Raw genomic sequence first — 25,388 nt, forward strand, 5'->3', positions numbered from 1 at the left:
TTATTGGTCCAACTCTCACATCCATACATGAATACTGGAAAAACCATAGCTTTGAATAGATGGACCTGTGTCAGTAATGTTATGTCTATGCTTTTCAGTATGCTGTCTAGTTTTGTCATAACTTTTCTTCCAAGGAGCAAGCATCTTTTAATTTCGTGGAGGTAGTCACCATCTTCAGTGATTTTGGACACCAAGAAAATAAAGTCTGTCACTGTTTTCATTACTTCCCCATCTATTTGCCATAAACTGATAGGACCGGATGCCATGAACTTAGTTTTTGAATGTTGAGTTTTAAGACACTCTCCCCTTTCACGTTCATCAAGAGGCTCTTTAGTTCCCCTTCACTTTCTGCCATAAAGTTGTCATCTGCTTATCTGAGGTTATTGATGTTTCACTTGGCAATCTCGATTCCATCTTGTGGTTCATCCAGCTCAGTATTTCTCATGATGTAATATGCATATACTCATCAGAGGGCAGAGAGAATGAAAACCACAATCACAGAAAATTAACCAAACTGACCACATGGACCACAGCCTAACTCATTGAGCCTGTCTAATTCAATGAAACTATGAGCCAGGCTGTGCAGGGCCACACAAGAAGGGTGGAATATGGTGGAGAACTCTGACAGAACATGGTCCACTGGAGAAGGGGATGGCAAACCATTTCAGTATTCATGCTTTGAAAAACCCATGAACAGTATGAAAAGAAAAAAAAAAAGATAGGACACTGAAAGATGAACTCCCCAGGTCAGTAAGTGCCCACTGGAGATCAGTGGAGAAATAACTGCTGAAAGAATGAAGAGACAAAGACAAAGCAAAAACAATACCCAGTTGTGGATATGACTGGTGATGGAAGCAAAGTCCAATGTTGTAAAGAGCAATATTGTATAGGAACCAAAAATGCTATATCCATGAATCAAGGCAAATTGGAAGTGGTCAAACAGGAGATGGCAAGAGAGAACATCAACATTTTAGGAATCAACAGACTAAAATGGACTGGAATGGGTGAATTTAACTCAGATGACCATTATATCTACTATTGTGGGCAAGAATCCCTTAGAAGAAACAGAGTAGCCATCATAGTCAACAAAAGAGTCTGAAATGCAGTATTTGGATGCAATCTCAAAAAACGAAAGAATGATCTCTGTTCATTTCCAAGGCAAGCCAGTTAAAATCACAGTAATCCAAGTCTATACCTGACCAGTAATGCTGAGGAAGCTGACGTTAAATGGTGCTATGAAAATCTACAAGACCTTGTAGAACTAACACTCAAAAAAGATGTCCTTTTCTTTTCTTTTTTTTTTTTCTGTGTAATGCCATTAGATCATGTTTATTAATTATTTTCTTTTTTTTCCATTTATTTTTATTAGTTGGAGGCTAATTATTTTACATCATTACAGTAGTTTTTGTCATACATTGAAATGAATTAGCCATGGATTTACATGTATTCCCCATCCCAGTCCCCCTCCCACCTCCCTCTCCACCCGATCCCTCTGGGTCATTATAGGGGACTGGAATGCAAAAATAGGCAGTCAAGAGATTCCTGGAGTAATGTGCAAATTTGACTTTCAAGTATTAAATGAAGCAGGTCAAACGCTAACCGAGTTTTGCTAAGAGGATGCACTGGTCATAGGAAACACCTTCTTCCAACAACACAAGAGAAGACTCTATACATGGACATCAAAAGATACTCAATACTGAAATCAGATTGATTAAATTCTTTGCAGCCAAAGATGGAAAATCTCTATATAGTTAGCAAAAACAAGACCGGGAGCTGACTGTGGTTCAGATGGTAGACTCCTTATTGGCAAATTCTGACTTATTTTGAAGAAAGTATGGAAAACCACTAGACCATTCAGGTATGACCTGAAGTCTGTATATTATATAGTAGAAGTGACACATAGATTCAAGGGATTAGATCTGATAGACGGAATGCCTGAAGAACGATGAATGGAGGTTCTTGACACTGTACAGGAGACAGTGATCAAGACCATCCCTAAGAAAAATAAATGCAAAAAGGAAAAATGGTTGTCTGATGAGGCCTTATAAATAGCTGAGAAAAGAAGAGAAGCTAAAGGCAAAGGAGAAAAGGAAAGATATACCCATTTGAATGCAGAGTTCCAAAGAAGAGCAAGGAAATATAAGAAAGCCTTCCTCAGTGATCAATGCAAAGAAATAGAGGAAGACAGTAGAATGGGAAAGACTAGAGATCTCTTCAAGAACATTAGAGATACCAAGGAAAGATTGGCAAAAGATGGGCAAAGATGGACATCATGCAAAGATGGGCACAATAAAGCACAAAAGTGGTATGCACCCAACAGAAGCAGAAGATATTAAGAAGAGGTGGCAAGAATACACAGAAGAACTGTACAAAAAAGATTGTAGTGACTCAGATAATCACAATGCTGTGATCACTCACCTAGACCCAGACTTCCTGGAGCATAAAGTCAAGTGGGCCTTAGGAAGCAACACTACAAACAAAGCTAGTGAAGGTGATGGAATTTCAATTGAAAATTTTTCAAATCCTAAAAAATGATGCTTTGAAAGTGCTGCAGTCAATATGTCAGCAAATTTGGAAAACTCAGCAGTGTCCACAGGACTGGAAAAGGTCAGTTTTCATTTCAATCCCAAGGAAAGGCAATGCTAAAAATGTTCAAACTACTGCACAATTGCACTCATCTCACATGCTAACAAAGTAATGCTCAAAATTCTTTGAGCCGTGCCTCAACAGTACTTGAACCATGAAATTCCAGATGTTCAAGCAGGTTTTAGAAAAAGCAGAGGAACCAGAGATCAAACTACCAACATCTATTGGATCATAGAAAAAGCAAGAGAATTCCAGAAAAACATCTACTTCTGCCTTATTGACTCTGACAAAACTTTTGACTGTGTGGATCACAAGTAACTGGAAAATTCTTAAAGAGATAGGAACACCAGGCCTCCTGATCTGCCTCCCGAGAAATTTGTATGCAGGTCATGAAGCAGCAGTTAGAACTGGAAATGGAATAGCAGATTGGTTTCATATCAGAAAGGAGTACATCAAGGTTGTGTATTGTCACTCTGCTTATTTAACTTATATGCAGAGTACATCATGCAAAATTCTGGGCTGAATGAAGCACAAACTGGAATCAAGATTGCTGGGAGAAATATCAATAGCCTCAGATATGCAGATGACACCACCCTTAAGGTAGAAGGTGAACAAGAACTAAAGAGCTTCTTGATGAAAGTGAAAGAGGAGAGTGAAAAAGTTGGCTAAAAACTCAACATTCAAGAAACTAAGATCATGTCATCCAGTCCCATCACTTCATGGCAAGAGAATGGTAAAACAGTGGAAACTGAGTGAGACTTTATTTTCTGGGGGGGCTCCAAAATCACTGCAGATAGTGACTGCAGCCCTGAAATTAAAAGACACTTTCTCCTTGAAAGAAAAACTATGACCAACCTAGACAGCATATTAAAAAGTAAAGACATTACTTTACCAACAAAGGTCTGTCTAGTCAAAGCTATGGTTTTTCCAGTAGTCATGTATGGATGTGAGAGTTGGACTATAAAGAAAGCTGAGCACTAAAGAATTGATGCTTTTGAACTGTGGTGTTGAAGAAGACTCTTGAGAGTCCCTTTGACTGCACAGAGATCCAACCAGTCAGTCCTAAAGGAAATCAGTCCTGAATATTTATTCCAAGGACTGATGCTGAAGCTGAAACTCCAATAAATTGGCCACATAATGTGAAGAACTGACTCGTTCAAAAAAACCCTGATGCTGAAAAAGACAGAAGGCATGAGGAGAAGGAGATGACAGAGGATGAGATGTTTGGATGGCATCACCAACTTGATGGACATGAATTTTAGTAAGCTTTGGGAGTTGGTGATGGACAGGGAAGCCTGGCATGCTGAAGTCCATGGGGTTACAAAAAGTCAGGAACTGAACTGAACTGAACTAAATCTGCATGTAAGTTAAATAAGCAGGGTGACAATATACAGCTTAACGTACTCCTACCCAATTTAGAACCAGTCCCTTGTTCCATGTCCAGTTCTAACTTTTGCTTCTTGACCTGCACACAGGTTTGTGAGGAGGCAGGTCAGGTGGTCTGGTATGCCCATCTCTTTAAGGATTTTCCACAGTCCAACCAGTCCATCCTAAAGGATATCAGTCCTGGGTGTTCATTAGAAGGACTGATGCTGAAACTGAAACTCCAATACTTTGGCCACCTCATGCGAAGAGTTGACTCATTGGAAAAGACGCTGATGCTGGGAGGGATTGGGGGTATGAGGAGAAGGGGATGACAGAGGATGAGGTGGCTGGATGGCATCACTGACTCAATGAACTTGAGTTTGAGTAAACTCCGGGAGTTTGTGATGGACAGGGAGGCCTGGTGTGCTGCGATTCATGGGGTCGCAAAGAGTCGGACACAACTGAGTGACTGAACTGAACTGAACTGAACTGAACAGTTTGTTGTGATCCACATAGTCAAAGGCTTTAGCGTAGTCAATGAAGCAGAATTAGATTTTTTTTTCTGTAATTCTCTTGCTTTTTCTATGATCCAAGTAATGTTGACAGTTTGATCTCTGGTTCCTCTGCCTTTTCTCAATTTAGCTTGAACATCTGGAATTTCATGGTTGAGTACTGTTGAAGCCTAGCTTGGAGAATTTTGATCATTACTTTGCTGACATGTGAAGTGATTTCAATTGTGCCATAGTCTGAACATTCTTTGGCATTGCCCCTCTTGAAATGCGAATGGAAGCTAACCTTTTCCAGTCCTGTGGCCACTGCTGAGTTTTCCAAATTTGCTAGCATATTTAATGTTACACTTTAACAGCATCTTCTTTTAGGATTTGAAATAGCTCAACTGGAATTCCATCACCTCCACTAGCTTTGTTCAAAGTGATGCTCCCATAGACCCACTTGACTTCACACTCCAGGATGTCTGGCTCTAAGTGAGTGATCTCATCATAATGGATATTTAGATCATGAAGATCTTTTTTGTATAGTTCCTCTCTGTACTCTTGCCTCCTCTTCTTAACATCTTCTGCTTCTGGTATGTCCATACTGTTTCTTTCCTTACCGTGCCCATCTTTAGATGAAATATGCCCTTGGCATCTCTAATTTTATTGAAGATATCTCTAGTCTTTCCCATTCTATTGTTTTCCTCTATTTTTTTTTTTTTTTTTTGTATTGATCATTTAGGAAGGCTTTCTTACCTCTACTTGCTATTCTTTGGAACTCTACATTCAGATGAATATATCTTTCCTTTTCTCCTTTTCCTTTTTCTTTTCTTTTCTCAGCTCTTTGTTAGTCCTCCTAGACAGCCATTTCGCTTTGTTGCATTTATTTTCTTTTGGATTGTTTTGGTCACTGCCTCATTACAATGTTATGAACCTCTGTCTATAGTTTTTTAGGCACTTTATCAGATCTAATCCCTTGAATCTATTTTTCACTTTCAATCTATAATCATAAGGGATTTCACTTAAGTCATACCTGAATGGTCTATTGGTTTTCCCTACTTTCTTCAATTTAAATATGAATTTGGTAATATGGAGTTCATGATCTGAGCCACAGTCAGCTCCCAGTCTTGATTTTTCTGACTGTATAGACTGTAAAATTGATAGCCAATAAGAATTTGCTGTATGACTCAGGTAACTCCTAAAGGGTCTGTAACCACCTAGAGTGGTGGGATGAGGAGGGACATGGGAGGGAGGTTCAAGAAGGAGGGGATATATGTATACCTATATCTGATTCATGTTGATATTTGGCAGAAAACAACAAAATCCCCTAAAACAGTTATCCTTCAGTTAAATAAAAATAGGTAAAATCAGATTAAAAATATTAATTTACAGGGAGGAAAAAACTTAAAAATGCCAGAAGAGATCTTGGAAACTAGAAATTCAGTGGTAATTATATATTTAAATTATCCATAAATTATTTATTTAAGTGAAAGTTGTAAAACATACTTGAGAAAGTCTTCAAGGATATAGGGAAAAAGTCAGAAATGAAAAATAGTAGTGAAAATTTAAAATTAGAGAAATATATCAGGATGTCCAACATTCAGTTCATAGCAGTTCTAGGAAAAGAGATGAGACAAAGCACGGTGGGGTGAGTACCAAATAAATATTTCAAAATAAAATTGATGCCTTGGATAGTGTGGTATTCCTTATTTAAAGTGTCTATTTGTTACTCAATACAGTAGTGTATTTTATAGAGAAAAAAAACATTGGTTACATGTGCATGTTGGAAATCAGAATTGGTTTAATAACAATGCTAAGTTCTGAAAAGTAATGGATAAATGGTCTCAGAATTATTAATTAAAAATATTTACAATTGAACCAAACTATAACAAGTGTGCTGGTTGTCTTAGATATTTTCAGACAATCAAAACTCCTTAAGAAATTCCCATCCCATTCATGCTTTCCTAGGAAACATCTTGAGATGTTCTAGCAAATTCAAATACAATCCAACAAAAGAGAAAGACATATCTAGGAAATGGGAAGACTGACACTACAGGCAAATAAGGCAATCTTCGGTAAGATGGTGATGGAAACCTAAGTTTGTATCATGCATCAGCACAGGAAGAAAGTGTTATGGGTTAAAGATGAAGATGATATTCCAGGCAACAATATACTAAAAAAGGAAAGTATAAAAATATGTGAAGTATTGAGATATATTTTACACAGATTTTGAATAATCTTGGTATGCTGCTGCTGCTGCTAAGTCACTTCAGTCGTGTCCAACTCTGTGCAATCCCATAGATGGCAGCCCACCAGGTTTCCCTGTCCCTGGGATTCTCCAGGCAAAAATAATGGAGTGGGTTGCCATTTCCTTTCCCAATGCATGAAAGTGAAAAATGAAAGTGAAGTCGCTCAGTTGTGTCCGACTCTTAGCAACCCCATGGACTGCTGCCTACCAGGCTCCTCTGTCCATGGGATTTTCCAGGCAAGAGTACTGGAGTGGGGTGCCATTGCCTTCCCCAAATCTTGTTATAATTAGTTGCAAAAGTAAGCAAAGAAGAAAATTTTGAAATTGTTGCTGTCAAGAGGGGAAAATTAGGGCAAGAAAGAAAACTTAGTCTTTGCAAACAATATAATTCATTTGAATAATATTTACATAGTAATAAAAATGTAAAGCATAATTATTGATCTAGAAAATTTATTGTATAACTATATTTAGAATATGATGAAACTGTTGGTGTATCCATATGTAGTGTGGAGCAGGGAAGTGACAAAGACCAACATATTCACTACATTAATGGAAATCAGTATGCCTAAAACTATCGAATGAAGAAGTGGTCAATCAAGGATCTTGTTAGAGATTTGTAGAGGCAAATACCAAAAGTAAAAGCTAACAGAGTTGGAAGTGATTGTCTTTTCAAGCAAGAAATGTGGCTTAAATTTTATAGATTTTTTTATTTTTTAACATGTCTATGTAAACTCCTGAGAATAACTACATGAACAATAAGATGAAAAATGGCTAAGAGAGTTTATGCTAACAAAACTATGGGTAAATTCATGTCATAAAAATGTTAGAATATTTCTAAAAGACACTGGACAGCTGGGACAATGGGCAATATTCCTATTGCCTTCATAAGTAGAATATTTTGACAGAGATACTCAAAACAGTGTCCTCCACACTGATACAATTAGGATCACTTAAAAACTATTCAGATATGTAAATATTTTCAGATTTTTTGAGGTATAATTGGCAAATAAAATTGTAAGATATTTAAAGAAGAGTTCATTGCAATAATTTTATGTATGTATTTTGTTGTTCAGTAGCTAAGTTGTATTCTACTCTTTGAGACTTCATGGACTGGAGCATGCCAGTCTTCCCTGTCCTTCACTATCTCTCAGTTTGTTCAAGCTCATCTCCACTGAGTTGGTGATGCCATTCAACAATCTCATCCTCTGTCAACCCCTTCTCCTCATGCCCTCAATCTTTCCCAGCATAAGGGTCTTTTCCAGTGAGTCAGCACTTCACATCAGGTGGCCAAAGTACTGGAGCTTCAGCTTCAGCATCAGTCCTTCCAGTGAATAGTCAGGACTGATTTCCTTTAGGATTGACTGGTTGGATCTCTTTGCTGTCCATCAGACTCTCAAGAGTCTTCTCCAGCACAATTTGAAAGCATCAGTTCTTCAGACCTCAGCCTTCTTTATGGTCCAACTTTCAGATCTATATATGACTAATAGAAAAACCATAGCTTTGACTGTACGGACTTTTGTCAGCAAAGTGATGTCTCTGCTTTTTACTATGCTGTCTAGGTTGGTCATAGTTTTTCTTCCAAAGAGGTAGCATCTTTTAATTCATGGCTGCAGCCACTGTACACAGTGATTTTGGAGCTCATGAAAATAGTCTGTTACTGGTTCCATGTTTTGCCCATCTATTTGCCATGAAGTGATGGGACTGGGTGCCATGATGTTAGTTTTTTGAATGTTGAGATTTGAGCCAGCTTTTTTACTCTCCTCTTTCACCTTCATTGAGAGACTCTTAGTTTCTTTTTGTGTTCTGCTATCTGGGTGGCATCATTTGCATATCTGAAGTTATTGGTATTTCTCCCGGCAATCTTAATTCCAGTTAATGATTCATTTAGTGTGGTATTCTGCATATTGTGATCTGCATATAAATTAAATAAGCAGGGGGACAGTATATGACCTCAATTTTGAACCAGTCCTTTGTTCCATGTCCGGTTCTAACTATTGCTTGTTGACCTGCATAAAGGTTTCTCGGGAGGCAGGTGAGGTGTTCTGGTATACTCATCTTTAAGAATTTTCCAGTTTGTAGTAATCCACACAGTGAAGGGCTTTAACATAGTTAATGAGGTATAAGTAGATATTTTTCTAGAATTGTCTTGCTTTTTCTTTGATCCAATGAATGTTGACAATTTGATCCCTGGTTTCTCTATCTTTTCTAAATCCAGCTTGTACATCTGGAAGTTCTCAGTTCATGTTAATATTGAAGCCTAGCTTGAAGGAATTTGAGCATTACCTTGCTAGTATTTGAAAGGAGTGCAACTGTGTGGTAGTTTGAACATTGTTTGGCATTGCCCTTCTTTGACATATGTATACATTGTGTCAGTATTCTCACCACTTATTTAATTAACATTATGTCACATGTTTGTCTTTTTTAATGAATTCATAATAAGGGATAACATGATCTGCCTGGCTTATTTCACTTAGCATAATGCCCTTGAGGTCCACACATTTTGCAAATGGCAGAATTTTCTTCTTTATCATAGTTGAATAATATTCTATTATACATATATACCACACCTTTATCCATTCATCTGTTGACAGATACTTAGGTTGTTTCTACATCTTGGTTGTTTTGAATGGTGCTGCAATAAATATGGGAGTGCAGATTTCTCTCTGATATACTTTAAAACATTTTTTATATAAATCCAGAATTTTAAATGCTGGATCATATTGTAGCTCTATTTTCAATTTCTGGAGAAATCTCTATACCATTTTCTCTAGTGGCTGCACGAATTTGCATTCTTAAAAACACTGCCCAAGTGTTCCCTTTTCTCTACATTTTTTGTCAACACTTTTAATCTCTTTTTGTTGATAGCCATTCTGACAGGTATGAAGTGACATCTATTGTGGTTTTGGTTTGCATTTCTTTGATCATTAGTAATGTTGGGCACCTTTGCATGTACCTGTTGGCTATCTTGATGCTATTCTAAATATAATTGTTTTATTAATTTCATTTTTGGAGCATTCATTGTTAGAGTACAGAAACGCAATTGACTTTTATATATTGATAATGTATCTTGCATAGTAGCTGAATTCACTTATTGCTACTAATAAATTATTGGTGTTTTATTTTTAAGATGTTTCTCCATACAATATTATATCATCTATAGATAGAGACAGTTTTACTTCTTACACACCAGAAAGTTTTTTCTTAATTTTTCTTTCTTGCCTAATTATCTTGTCTATAGACAATAGCACAACACTAAATACATTTGTTGAAAATGAATACCCTGTCTTGTTCCTATATTGGGAGGAAAAGTATTTTATTTTCTTTTTTACTATTAACTTTAAGTTATATTTAGATTACTTTGAATTTTTTAAAGTTTAATTAAGTCCCGTTTGTTTATTTTGTTTTTATTTCCATTACTCTTTCAGACAGATGCAAAAAGATACTTCTATAATTTATGTCAAAGATATCCTGTCTATGCTGTCCTGTCTATGCTGTCCTGTAATGCATACAGTCTTACATTTAGGTATTAACAATTTGAATTTATTTTTATATATGATATTAGAGAATGCATTAGTTTCATTCTTTAACAGGTAACTGTCCAGTATTCCCAGTGCCATTTATCGAAGAGACTGTCTTTTCTCCATTGTATATTCTTATATCTTTTGGCATAGATTAATTGACCATAGGTACAAGGGTTTATTTCTGGGCTTTCTACATGCTGCATTTTTGCTACAGAAGAGAAGCAAAAAGCAAAGGAGAATGGGAAAGGTACACTCAACTGAATGCAAAGTTGCAAAGAATAGCATGGAGAGACAAGAAGGTCTTCTTCAATGAACAGTGCTTAAATCTAGAAGAAAACAACAGAAGGGAAAAGACTGGAGATCTCTTCAGGAAGATTGAAGATATCAAGGGAACATTTAACCCAAATATGGCACAATAAAGGACAGAAAAGGTGGAGACTTAGTAGATGCTGAAGAGATCAAGCAGGGATGGAAAGAATACATGGAAGAACTGCACTAAAAAGATCTTAATGAATCAGATAACTACAATGGGTTCAGTCACCCAGAGCTAGACATTTTGGAGAGGGAAGTCAAGTGGGCCTTAGGAAGCACTGTTATTAATAAGAATAGTGGAAAGCTGGAAATAGAACTGCCATATGACCCAGCAATCCCCTTCTGGGCATACACACCAAGGAAACCAGATCTGAAAGAGACACATGCACCCCAATGTTCATCGCAGCACTGTTTATAATATCCAGGACATGGAAGCAACCTAGATGCCCATCAGCAGACGAATGGATGAGAAAGCTGTGGTACATATACACCATGGAATATTACTCAGCCATTAAAAAGAATTCATTTGAATCAGTTCCAATGAGATGGATGAAACTGGAGCCCATTATACAGAGCGAAGTAAGCCAGAAAGATAAAGACCATTACAGTATACTAACACATATATATGGAATTTAGAAAGATGGTAACGATAACCTTATATGCAAAACAGAAAAAGAGACTCAGATGTATAGAACAGACTTGTGGACTCTGTGGGAGAAGGCGAGGGTGGGATGTTTCAAGAGAACAGCATCGAAACATGTATATTATCTAGGGTGAAACAGATCACCAGCCCAGGTTGGATGCATGAGACAAGTGCTCGGGCCTGGTGCACTGGGAAGACCCAGAGGGATCGGGTGGAGAGGGAGGTGGGAGGGGGGACCGGGATGGGGAATACATGTAAATCCATGGCTAATTCATGTCAATGTATGACAAAACCCACTGCAATGTTGTAAAGTAATTAGCCTCCAACTAATAAAAATAAATGGAAAAAAAAAGAATAGTGGATATGATAGACTTCCAGTAGAACTATTCAAAACTCTAAAGGATGATGCCATCAAGGTGCTGCATTCAATATGTCAGCAAATCTGGAAGACCCAGCAGTGGCCACAGGACTCGAAAAGGTCAATCCTCATCCCAATTTCCAGTAATGTGCTTATCATCTGGCAATTAGAATCATCTTCCATGTTAGTAAGTGAAGTGAAAGTTGCTCAGTCATGTCTGACTGTTTATAACCCCATGGACTATAACCTGTCAGTCTCTGAAGTCCATGAAATTCTCCAGACAGGAATAGTGGAATGTGTTTCCATTCCCTTCTACAGGGGATCTTCCCAACCCATGGATCAAATCCAGGTATCCCACATTGCAGGTGGATTCTTTACCATCTGAGCCACCAGGGAGTCATGAATACAGGAGTGTGTATCCTATCCATTCTCCAGGGGATCTTCCTGTCACAGGAATCAAACTGAGATCGCCTGCATTGCAGGCAGATTCTTTACCAGCTAAGTTATCAGAGATATGCTAGTAAGGTCATGCTTAAAATCTTGCATGCTAAGCTTCAGCATTATGTGAACCAACAACTTCCAGATGTCCAAGCTAGGTTCAGAAAAGGAAGAGGAACCAGAGATCAAATTTCCAACATTCACTGGATCATAAAGAAGGCAAGGGAATTCCAGAAAAACAACTACCTCTGTTTCATCAATTATGTTAAAGCCTTTGACTGTGTGCATCGTAACAAACTGCTACAAGTTCTTAAAGAGATGGGAATACCAGACCATCTTACCTGTCTCCTGAGAAACCTCCATGAGGGTCAAGAAGCAACAGTTAGAACCCTGTATGGAACAACTGATTGGTTTAAGATCGAGAAAGGAATATGAAAGAGTTGTCTGCTGTCATGCTGTTTGTTTAACCTATATGCTGAGCACCTCATGAAAAATGCCAGCTGGACGAGTTATAAGATAGAATAAAGACAGGCAGGAGAAACATCAGCAACCTCAGATATGTGGATGATAACAATTTAACGGCAGGAAGCGAAGAGGAACTAAAGAACCTCTTGATGAGGATGAAGGAGGAGAGTGAAAGAACTGGCTTAAAACTAAATATTAAAAAAAAAAAAAAAAAAAACTAGAATCATGACATTTGACCCCATTCCTTCATGGAAAAAAGAAGGGGAAAGGTGAAAGTGTGACACATTTCCTCTTCTTGGGCTCTAAAATCACTGAGGATGGTGACTGCAGCCATGAAATCAGAAAATGATTGCTTCTTGGTAGGAAAGCGATGAAAAACTTAGATAGGGTGTTAAAAAGCAGATACATTACTCTACCAACAAAGCTCTGTATATTCAAGGCTATGGTCTTCCAGTAGTCATGTACAATTGTGAGAGCTGGACCATAAAGAAGGCACAGCACCAAAGAACTGATGCCTTCAAAGTGTGGTGCTGGAGAAGACTCCTGAAAGTCCCTTGAACAGCAAGGAGACCACACCAGTCAATCTCAAGGAAAATCAACCCTGAGTACTCATTGGAAGGACTGATGCTGAAGCTCACGCTCCAATATTTTGGTCATCTAATGCCAACAGCTCACTCATTGAAAAAGTCTCTGATGCTGGAAAAGATTGAAGGCCGAAAGAGAAGAGGATGTCAGAGGATGAGACGGCTGGATGGCATTACCCTTGAAATGGACGTGACCTTGGGCAAACTTCGGAAGTTGGTGGGAGACAGGGAGGCCTGGTGTACTGCAGTCCATGGGGTCACAAAGAGTCAGACATGACTGGGCGACTGAACAACAACAATTGACTGTAGATACATGGGTTTATTTCTGGGCTTTCTGTCATTCTATACTGGTATATGTCTATTTTTGTGCCATACTGTAGCTTTGTAGTAGAATCTGAATTCAGGGGTCCTGATTCTTCCAGCTCTATTCTTTCTCAAATTAGCATTGATTTCTTGTGATTTATTGTGGTTGCATGCAAATTTTACATTTTTTTTAATTCTAGTTCTGTGAAAATAATGCCATGGTAATTTGATAGAGATTGCATTCAATCTATAGATTGCTTTGGGTAGTATAGTTATTTTGGTGGTATTTATTCTTCCAAACCAAGAACACAGTACATCTTTCAATCTGTTTGCATTGTCTTAATTTTCTTTCATGAGCATCTTTTAAGTTTTCATAGTATAGTCCTTTTGCCTCCTTAGTTAGGTTTATTCTTAGGTATTTTATTCTTTCAGATGTACTGGTAAAAGGGACTCTTTGCTTAAATTCCTTTTCTGATATTTCATTGTTAAGGTATGCAATGCAACAGATTTCTGTATATTAATTTTGTATCTTACAATTTTATCAAACTCGTTAATTAATGAGTGCTAGTAGTTTTTTTGTTAGCATCTTTATGTTTTCTACCTATAGTATCATGTCATTTGCAAATAGTGAGTTTTACTTCTTCTTTATCAATTGGGACTATTTATATATATATTTTTCATTCTCTGATTATTATGGCTAGGACTTTTTCAATAATGATTTAAAAAAAAGGGCATCCTTGTTCTGTTCCTGATTTTAGAGGAGATGTTTTCAGCTTTTCACTATTGAGTATGATGTTAGCTATGGGTTTGTCATATATGGCCTTTACTATTTTGAGGTAGGTTCCCTCTATTCCTACTTTATGGAGTTTTTTTCTTTATCATAAATGGATGGTGAATTTTATTCAAAGCTTTTTCTGCATCTATGTGATGATCATATGATTTCATTATTCTATTTGTTAATGTAGTGCATCACATTGATCTGCAAATATGGAAAAAAAAATACTTGCATCCTTGGGATAAATCCCACTTGATCATGGTGTGTGACCTTTTAATGCATGTTAAATACATTTTGCTAGTATTACATTGATGACTTTTGTGTCTATGTTCATCAGGGATATTGGCCTGTAGTTTTTTGAGGTATCTTTGTCTGGTTTTGGTATTAGAGTGATTGTGGTCTCATAAAATAAGTTTGGGATTGTTCTTTTCTCTACAAATATTTTGGAATTGTTTCAGAAGTATAGATGCAAATTTCTTTTCTAAAACTTAGTGAGAATTTAACTGTGAAGACATTTGGTCTTGGACTTTTGTTTGTTAAATTTTAATCACAGTTTCAACTTCAATACTTGTGATTGTTCTGTTCATATTTTCTATTTTTTTCTGGTTCAATCTTCGAAGATTAAACCTTTCTAAGAATTTGTCCATTTCTTCTAGGATATCCGTTTTTTTCTTTTTTCTTTTTGGTAATATAGTTGCTTGTAATAGTCTCTTATGGTCCTTTATATTTCTGTGGTGTCATTTATAACAACTTCCTTTTATTTATAAATTTTTTGACTTGGTCCCTATGCCTATTTCTTATATGAGTTTGGCTAAAGAGTTATCAATTTAGTTTATCTTTTCTAAGAATAAGCTTTTAGTTTGATTGATCTTTTATATTGTTTTATGATTCTCTGTTTAATTTATTCCTGCTCTGATTTTTATCATTTATTACCCTATGCTAGCTTCCAGTTTTGCTTATTCTTCTTTCTGTAGTTGCTTTAGATATAAGTTGAAGTTGCTTATTTGATACTTTTCTTGATTGCTGAGTTAGGCTTGTATGGCTATAAACTTCCCTCTTCAGTTCATTTCAGTTCAGTCACTCAGTAGTGTCCAACTCTTTGCAACCCCATGAACTGTAGCATGCCAGGCCTCCCTGTCCATCACCATCTCCCGGAGTTCACCCAAACCTATGTCCATGGAGTCGGTGATGCCATCCAACCATCTCATCTTGTGGCGTCACCTTCTCCTCCGGCCCTCAATCTTTCCCAGCATCAGGGTCTTTTCAAATGGGTCAGCTCTTCGAATTAGGTGGCCAAAGGATTGGAGTTTCAGCTTCAACGTCAGTCCTACCAATGAACACCCAGGACTGATCTCCTTTAGGATGGACTGGTTGGATCTCCTTGCAGTCCAAGGGACTCTCAAGAGTCTTCTCAAACACCACAGTTCAAAAGCATCCATTTTTCTGCACTCACCTTTCTTTATAGTCCAACTCTTACATCCATACGTGACCACTGGAAAAACCATAGCCTTGACTAGACGGACCTTTGTTGGAAAAGCAATGTCTCTGCTTTTTAATGTGCTGTCTAGGTTGGTCATAACTTTCCTTCCAAGGAATAAGTGTCTCTTAATTTCATGACTGCAATCACCATCTGCAGTGATTTTGGAGCCCCCCAAAAATAAAGTCAGCCACTGTTTCCATTGTCTCTCCATCTATTTGCCATGAAGTTATGGCAAATCACTTCTGTATCCATAAGTCTGTTATCTATGTCTGAGTCTCTATTTCTGCCCTGCAAATAGGTTCATCTGTAGTATTTTTGTGGGTTTCATATATGCATTAACATATGATATCTGCTTTTCTCTTTCTGACTTACTCTATTCTGTATAACTTCACTATCACTGACTCAAGTTTGCCTCTATGTCCTGGCTATTGTAAATAGTTCTGCAATGAACATTGGTGTGAATGTGTCTTTTTCAATTCGGGTATATGCTCCCTTGTAGGATTGCTGGGCCATATGACAGATTTGTTCCTAGTTTCTAAAGAAAGCTCCATACTGTTCTCCATAGTGGCTGTATCAACTTACATTCCTACCAACAGTACAAGGGGCTTCGCTTTTCTTCACATCCTATCCAGTATTTACTGATTCTTCGATGATGGCCATTCTGACCAGTGTGAGGTGACACCTCATTGTAGTTTTGATTTGCATTTCTCTAATAATCAGCAAATCTGTTTTCAGCTCAGGAAGCAACAGAATTGGACATGGAAAAACAGACTGGTTCCAAATCAGGAAAGGAGTACATGAAGGCTCTATGTTGTCACATTGCTTATTTAGCTTATACGTAGAGTACATCACAAGAAAGGCTGGGTTGGAGGAAGAACAAGCTGGAATCAAGATTGCTGGTAGAAATATCAATAACCTGAGATATGTAGATGACACCACCCTTATGCCAGAAAGCAAAGAAGAAACAAAGGGCCTTCTGATGAAAGTGAAAGAGGAGAGTGAAAAAGTTGGCTTAAAGCTCAACATTCAGAAAACTAAGATCATGGCATCTGGTCCCATCACTTCATGGCAAATAGATGGAGAAACAGTGGAAACAGTCACAGACTTTTTTGGGTTCCAAAATCACTGCAGATGGTGACAGCAGCCATGGAATTAAAAGATGCTTACTCCTTGGAAGAAAACTTATGACAGCCTAGACAGCATATTAAAAAGCAGAGACATTGCTTTGCCAACAAATGTCCATCTAGTCAAACCCATGGTTTTCCAGTAGTCATGCATGGATGTGAGAGTAGGACTATAAAGAAAGCTGAGCTCTGAATAATTGATGCTTTTTAACTGTGGTGTTGGAGAAGACTCTTAACGAGTCCCTTGGACTGCAAGGAGATCCAACCAGTCAATCGTAATGGAAATCAGTCCTGACTATTCATTGGAGGATCTGATGCTGAAGCTGAAACTCCAATAATTTGGCCACCTGATGTGAAGAGCTGACTCATTTGAAAAGAACCTGATGCTGGGAAAGATTGAAGGCAGGAGGAGAAGAGGACAACAAGAGGATGAGATTGTTGGATGGCCTCACCAGCTCAATGAACATGAGTTTGGGTGAACTCCAGTGTTTGGCGATGGACAGGGAAGCCCGGCATGCTGCGGTCCATGGAGCCATGGAGTCCATGCAGTCCATGGAGTCGAGTCAGACATGACTGAGCTACTGAACTGAACTGAACTGAATAATGAGCAATATTGACCTTTTGTTTTCATGTGTTTGATACCCATTTTCATGTCTTCTTTGGAGTAATGTCTGTTTAGATTTTCTGCACGTGGTTTTTTGATTGGATTGTTTGTTTTTCTTATGTTGAGCTGTATGAGCTGGTTGTATATCTTGGAGATTAATCTTTTGTCCCTTACTTCATTTGCAATTATTTTCTCCAATTCTAAGCACTGCCTTTTCATCTTGTTTACGATTTCCTTTGCTGTGCAACAGCTTTTAAGTTTATTTAAGTCCTATTTACTTTTTTTGTTTTGTTTTTATTTCCATTCCTCTAGGAGTTTGGTCAGAGTGGATCTTGCTGTGATTTGTGTCAAAAAATGTTCAACCTATGTTTTTCTCCAAGAGTTTTGTAGTTTCTGGTCTCACATTTAGATCTTTAATATAGATGTCTGACTTGTGGTTAGTATGAGGAGTTATCATAACAATCAGTATATACATGTATATAAATTTTAAGTTGCTGATTTCTTAACTTCACATGTGTTTTAAAGACCTTGAATTTGTACTCTCCTCTCTCATGATTACTGGTTTTGATATTGTATCTGTATGTGAATTATTGCTTATCTTTACTGCGTGTTTGTCATCTCTTCTTAAACACTTCTGCTTCTGTTAGGTTCTATCTTTTTATGGTGCCCATCCTTGTATGAAATGTTCCCTAAAAGATGATGCTGTTAAAGTGCTGCACTCACTATGTCAGAAAATTTGGAAAACTCAGCAGTGGCCACACAACTAGAAAAGGTCAGTTTTCATTTCAATCACAAAGAAGAGAAATTCCAAAGAATATTCAATCTAGCATATAATTGCCTTCATTTCACATGCTAGCAAGGTTATACTCAAAGTCCATATAGTCAAGCCTATGGTCTTTACAACATTCATGTACAGATGTGAGAGATGGACCATAAAGAATGGACCAAAGAATTGATGCTTTAGAATTGTGGTGTTAGAGAAGACTCTTTTGAGTCCTTTGGACTGCAAGGAGATCAAACCAGTCAATCCTAAATGAAATAAACTCTGAATATTCATTTGAAGGACTGATGCTGAAACTGAAGCTCCAATACTTTGGCCACCTGATGCCAAGAGCTGACTCATTGGAAAAGACCCTGATGCTGGAAAAGTTTGAAGCCAAAAGGAGAAGGGGGCAGCAGAGGATGAAATGGTTAGATAGAATCCTCAATTCAATGGACATGAATTTGAGCAAACTACAAGAGATAGTAAAGGATAGAGGAACCTGGCTTGTTGCACTCCATGGTGCCACAAAGAGCCAAATACCACTTCATAACTGAACATCTACAACAAAGCTGTGTGCTTGCCTTTACCAACGAGTTTTCCCATTTCATAATCTTCATGTTTCTTTTTGTGACCTTGACTTTTTCGACTAGAGAAGTGCCTTTAGTATTTGTTGTAAAATTGTTTTTTGGTGGTACTGAATTTGTTTAGCTTTTGTTTTCTGTAAAATTTTTGTTTTTCTCCATTGAATCTGAATGAGATTCTTTGTAGGTAGAGTAGTCTTGGTTGTAAGTTTTTCCTTTCATAACTTTAAATATATTGTGAGACTCCCTTCAGGTTTGCAGAGTTTCTAATGATACACATATTGTGATTTTCTTGTGCTATTTGTTGCTTTTGCCTTGTTGTTTTTAATATTTTCTCTTTGTTTTTAATTTTTGTCATGTTGATTATTGTGTATTTTAGCGAATTCTTACTTTGATTAATCCTGTATCGGATTCTGTGTACTTCCTAGACTTGTTTTACTGTTTCTTTTTCCACACTAGAGTAGTTTTCATTCATTATGTCTTCAATATGTTCTCGGGTCCTTTTTCTCTTTCTGGGACTCCTAATTTGCAATGCTGGTGCATTTGATATTGTCCCAGAAGTTTCTTAAACTGTCCTCATTTATTTTCATTCTCTTCTCTTTATTCTATTCTTCAGCAGTAATTTCCATCACTTTTTGTCCCAACTCACTGCTCTTTTCTTCTGCATCAATTATTCTGCTATTTATTCCTTCTAGTCTATTTTTCATTTTGGTTATTTTAGTCTTCAACTCTGTTTGGTTGTTCTTTATATTTTCTAATTCTTGCTAAAATTTTCTTATAGCCTGTCTTTCTGTAAATGCCTCCTTTTCCTGAGTTCTTAGATCACATTTACAATCATTACTCTAAAATCTTTCTCAGATAGATTGTCTTCCTCCACTTTTCTCTTCTTCTGGATCATGTTCTTTGCTATCACATTTTGTTCAAACATCTATTGCATTTTTTAATGCAGTAGCTTATTTATATTTTTAACTTTGGAGAATTGACTATATATTGCAGTTGTTCACTCCCATCTTCTCTCCTAATATCCAGGGACCATTTTGTACCAGGTTGGGTTCTGACATTTGTTTGTAGATTCAGATCTATAGAATGAAAGATCATAGATTTCTCCTTTATGGTGTCTGCCCCATAATGTGTTAGGTTGCTCTAGAGATTTGTGCTAGCATCCTGGTTGAAGGAGCTGGGGCCTGATCCCTGGTGTTTGGAGCTGTGTTTTGGCCTTTTGGTGGCAGAGCCATGTCAAGGAACATGTGTACAAGTTGTTTATTCAGAAAAAAAATTTTAGGTAGCTTGTCTGTTGATGGGTAGGGCTATGTTCTCACCATTTCATTTATTTGGCCTGATGTGTCCCAGCATTGAAACCTAAAGTTTATGGCTTGGGGCCTGGTCAAGGTGCTTATGATGAAGCAATATATCTGCTAACAGGAAGAATTCACATAGATAAATACTCCTTGATATATCTGCCACCAGCTTTTATGACCCTGAGAGAGTTAGAGCTGCCCCTTGAGTCACCAGAAATTCCATCAAGACTATCAGGTAAGTCTGGCCAAGGCTCCTGTGAAGTCACTGCTTTTTCTCTGAGTCCTGGTATACATGAGACCTTTTGTGTACCCTCAAAGAATGGAGAACATGGCATCCGGTCCCATCACTTCATGGCAAACAGATGAGGGAAAAATTGAAACAGTAGCAGATTTTATTTTCTTGGGCTTCAAAATCACTGCAGACGGTGACTACAACTGTGAAATTAAAAGACACGTGCTCTTTGGAAGTAAAACTATGAAAAACCTATACAGCATATTAAAAAGCAGAGACATCACTTTGCTTACAAAGGTCAATATAGTCAAAGCTATAGGTTTTCCAGTAGTCATGTGTGGATGTGAGAGTTGGACTATGAAGAATGCTGAACACCAAAAAATTGATGCTTTCTAACTGTGGTGCTGAAGATGACTCTTGAGAGTCCATTGTACAGCAAGGAGATGAAACCAGTCATTCCTAAAAGAAATCAACCCTGAATATTCATTGGAAGGACTGATGCTGAAGCTGAAGTTCCAATACTTCAGCTACCTGATGAGAAGTGCCAACTCACTGGAAAAGACTCTGATGCTGGGAAAGGTTGAGGGCAGGAAAAGAGGGTGACTGAGAATGAGACGGTTAGATGACATCACAGACTCAATGGACATGAACTTGAGCAAACTCTGGGAGACAGTGAAAGACAGGGAAGACTGGCATGCTACAGTCCATGGGGTCACAAAAAGTCAGACACGACTTAGCGACTGAACAACAACAAAGAATGGAGTCTTTGTTTTTCCCCAGTCCTGTGGAGCACTTGTGATCAATCTTCAGTGCCCTTCAAAACGTCATGATTTGGGGGTTCCTCCTTCTGATGCCAGACTCCTAGGTTGTGATGCTGGGCTCAGAGCAAATCTTCTGCAATATAATTATTCTCTAGCTTGATCATTGTCCACCCAACGTTATGGGACTTGACTATATTCCAAATGCACCATCTTTAGACTTAGAATATCTTTTTTGGTAAGTTCCAATATTTGTATAGGTGGTTGTTCAGTAATTAGTTTTGATTTAGGTGTAGTCATATGAGGTGGTGAGCTCAAGGTCCTTATAGTCCACCATCTTGTTTCCCTTTCTTTGATCTACTTTTTTTTTTGTTGTTGTTGTTTTTGACATTTGATTCACATGCTACACAAGTCACCCATTTGAAGCGGGTGGGTTAAAATATATTCACAGATATATGCAATTATCACCACCATAAAACATTTTGGTCACTTTAAAAAAAGAAAAAAAAACTGGGAACCTTTAGCTATAATCTATTTAGTACACTGCATGCACGCTTAACACACACAACACAGACATATAGACACACACGAGCACAAATATGTTAGCAACCACTAAACTAAATAATTTCTGTATCTACGGCATCCTTATTCTGGATATTTTACATAAATGGAAGCACAGTATGTTCTCTTTTGTTATTGGTTTCCTTCACTTAGGAGTTTGTTTTTTTTTTTAACTTTCATCTGTTGTGCAGCATGTATCCGTACTTTATTTCTTTTTTATGGATGTATAATAATAATGATATTCCATTTCATGCCTATGCTGCTTTCATTCATTGATAACTATTTATTTTTTCTACCTTTTGATGATTATTGATAATATGCCCATGATCATTCACATATAATTATTTAATATTTTGGAAGAATATACTTAGATGTAAAATTACTAGACCATATATTAACTTTATGTTTGTTTGACAAACAATCAGACTATGTTACAAAATGACTACATTATGTTTATTCCCACCAGCAATATATGAGATTTCTGATTTTTCCACTTCCTCACCAACACTTACTATTGCTATTTTTTTTATTATATCCATTCTATAACCATCCTAGGGGGTGTGGTTTGGTATTATATTGTGATTTAGAGTTACATTTACCTGATGACTGATGATATCAAATATCCCTTTATGTACTTGTTAAGCTGTCTGTATACATCACTTGGAGAAGTTTCTATTCAGATCCTTTGCCAGTTTTTATACAGATTGTCTTTTCAACAAGTTATAATAATTCCCTATATATTCTGAATACAAGTCCTTTATAACACTTATGATTTGCAATTATTATCTTCTATTCTTGGGTTGTCTCCTCACTTTGTTAATGGTGTCTTTTGAAGCACAAAATGTTTATTTTAATGAAGTCCAGTTTAATTTTTCTTTTATTCATATGTTTTGTTTTGTTTCTTTTTTGTTAAAAGCATTCCTGGGTATGAAGGCTTTGAGATTTTGAAAAATTGAAGTATACTTAATTTACAATGATATCTTAAATTCAAGTGTATAGGAAAAGAAATTCAGTCTATATGTATGTACATTCTTTTTTCAGATTTTTTTTTGCATTTTAGCTTATTAAAAAATATTCAATATAATTTGCTGTGCTTAACAGTAGGTCCTTGTTATTTTTTACTTATTTTATATATAGTAGTGTATATATGTTAATTCCATCTTTCTAATTTATTTCTCCCTCAAAACCTCTTTGGAACCATAACTTCCTTTCTATGGTTGTGAGTATATTTCATTTTTGTAAGTTCCTTTGTATCACTTTTATAGATTACACATGTATGTGATATCATATGATATTTGTATTTGTCTGCCTTACTTCACTTAGTATGATAATTGGTAGGATCATCCATGCTACTGAAAATGACATTATTTCACATTATTTCATTCCTTTTATGGATGAGCCATATTCATATATATATATATATATGGCTGCAGTCATGTCTGACTCTTTGCAACACTCTGGACTGTAGCCCACCAGGATCTTCTGTCCATGGGATTCTCCAGGCAAGAATACTGGAGTGGATTGCCATGCCTTTCTCCAGGGGATCTTCCAGGAACCAATATCTCCTACATTGCAGATGGATGTTACTGCTGAGCCACTGGGGAAAGAGTTTATATATATATATATATATATATATATACATATACACATATATATAAAGAGTTTATATATATATATAAAGCTACAAATAATAAATGATGAAGCTATGGAGAAAAAGGAATCATTTTATACCGCTGGTGAGAAAGTAAATGTTGTTCAGCTACTATGGAGAACAGTATGGAGATTGCTTTAAAACTCAAAATAGAAAAAAAAATAAAAAAAATAAAACTCAAAATAGAGTTACTATATGATCCTGCAAGCCCTCTTCTCGGCATATATCCAGAGAAAGTTATAATTCAAAAGGACACATAGTGCTCAGTATTCATAGCAGCACTATTTACAGGAGTGACTTGGTAGCAGTCTAAATATACATCGACAGATGAATGGATAAAAATGATTATATATATAATACATATAATATATGCATTATATTATATATACATATATATATTCAGCTTTCCCAGAACATCTGATTGTAGCAACTGCCTTTTCTCCATTGTGCAGTTTTGCTTCTTTTGTTGTATATTAATTGAAGATAAGTGCATAAATTTTGGGGGGTAGTTTTTGTCCTGTTCCAATATCATAATCTTTTGATGACTGTAGTTTTGTAGTATAGTCTGAGGACAATACAGGTGATTCCCCCACCTCCATTCTTCTTTCTCAAGATTGCTTTATCTAATCGTGGTCTTTTGAGTTTTCATAGAAATTATGAATTTTTTTGTTCTCGTTCTGTGAAAAATATCACTGGTAGTTTGATAGGAATTGCATTCAATCTGTAGATTGCTTTGAGTAGTATAGTCATTTTCACAATATTAATTCTTCCAACACAGGAACATAATATATCTCTCCATATGTTTGTGCTAACTTTGGCTTCTTTCATAGATGTCTTATAATTTGCTGCATACAAGTCTTTTGTCTCTTGAAGTAGACTTATTCCTAGGTACTTTACTTTTTGTTGCAATGGTGAATGGGATTGTTTCCTTAGTTTCTCTTTCTGGCTTTTTATTTTCAGTGTATAAGACTGCAAAGGATTTTAAACTGATAAGAACAGATACTACACTTGATCTTAGCCAAAAGGCCGAGAAGTATGTATGGATTTTATATACTGTGACTTTACTATATTCATTGATTTTTTGTTATTCAGTCACTCAATAGTGTCCAACTCTTTGTGACCCTATGTATTGCAGCATAGCAGACTTCCCTGTCCTTCACAGTCTCCTAGAGTTTGCTTAACCTCATGTCCATTGAATCAGTGATACCATGCAACCATTTCATCCTCTGTCGTCCCCTTGTCTTCCTGCCGTCAATCTTTCCCAGCATCTGGGTTTCTTCCCATGAGTCAGCTCTTTGCAACAGCTAATGAAATTCACTGATTATCTCTAATAATATTCTGTGGCATCTTTAGGGTTTTCTGTGTATAATATCATGTCATCTGCAAACAGTGAGAATTTTGCTTCTTATTTTTTAACCTGGATTCCTTTTCTTTCTTCTTCTTCTCTGATTACCATGGCTAGGACTCACAAAAATACGTTGAATAATAGTGGGGAGAGTGAGCACAATCTTTGTCCTGTTTCTGATCTTAGCAGAAGTGCTTTCAGTTTTTCACCATGGAGAATAATGTTTGCTGTGTGTTTGTCATATATGGCCTTTATTATGTTGAGACAGTTTCCTTCTATGCCTACTTTCTAGAGAGTTTCTTTTTATCATAAATATGCGTTGAATTTTGTCAAAAGTTTTCTCTGTATCAGTTTATATGATCATATGATTTTTATCTTTCAATTATTAACATGGTGTATGACTGATTTGCATATACTGATTAATCCTTACATCTCTGGGATAAATCCCACTTGATTATGATGTATGATCCTTTTAATGTGTTGCTGGATTATGTTTGCTAAAATTTTGTTGAGGATTTTTGCATTTATGTTCTTCAGTGATATTGGCCTGTAATTTACTTTTTCGTGGCATCTTATCTGATTTTTGTATCAGGGATTATTTGGCCACATATAATGTGTTTGGGAGCTTTTTTCCCCTGCAATTTTCTGGAAGAATTTGAGCAAGATGGATGTTAACTCTTTTCTAAACTTTTGGTACAATTTGCCTATTAAGCCATCTGAAACTGGGCTTCTGTTTTTGGAAGACTGACTTATTACAGTTTTGATTTCTGTGCTTGTGATTGATCTGTGCATATTTTGTATTTCTTCCAGGTTCAGTTTTGGAAGATTATACTTTTCTAAGATGTTTCCATTTCTTCCAGGTTACCCATTCTGTTGGCATATAGTTCTTTATAGTAGTCTCT

At 36.7% G+C, this 25,388-nt stretch overlaps 1 pseudogene; it reads right to left on the minus strand.

Annotated features, from left to right (window-relative positions):
* Positions 1-24,056: 24,056 nt before the first annotated feature.
* LOC139033239 (U2 spliceosomal RNA) lies at positions 24,057-24,179 on the minus strand (annotated as a pseudogene).
* Between the last annotated feature and the right edge of the window lie 1,209 nt (positions 24,180-25,388).

This window comes from Odocoileus virginianus, chromosome X (assembly GCF_023699985.2).
Source record: "Odocoileus virginianus isolate 20LAN1187 ecotype Illinois chromosome X, Ovbor_1.2, whole genome shotgun sequence".
Taxonomy (NCBI): domain Eukaryota; kingdom Metazoa; phylum Chordata; class Mammalia; order Artiodactyla; family Cervidae; genus Odocoileus; species Odocoileus virginianus.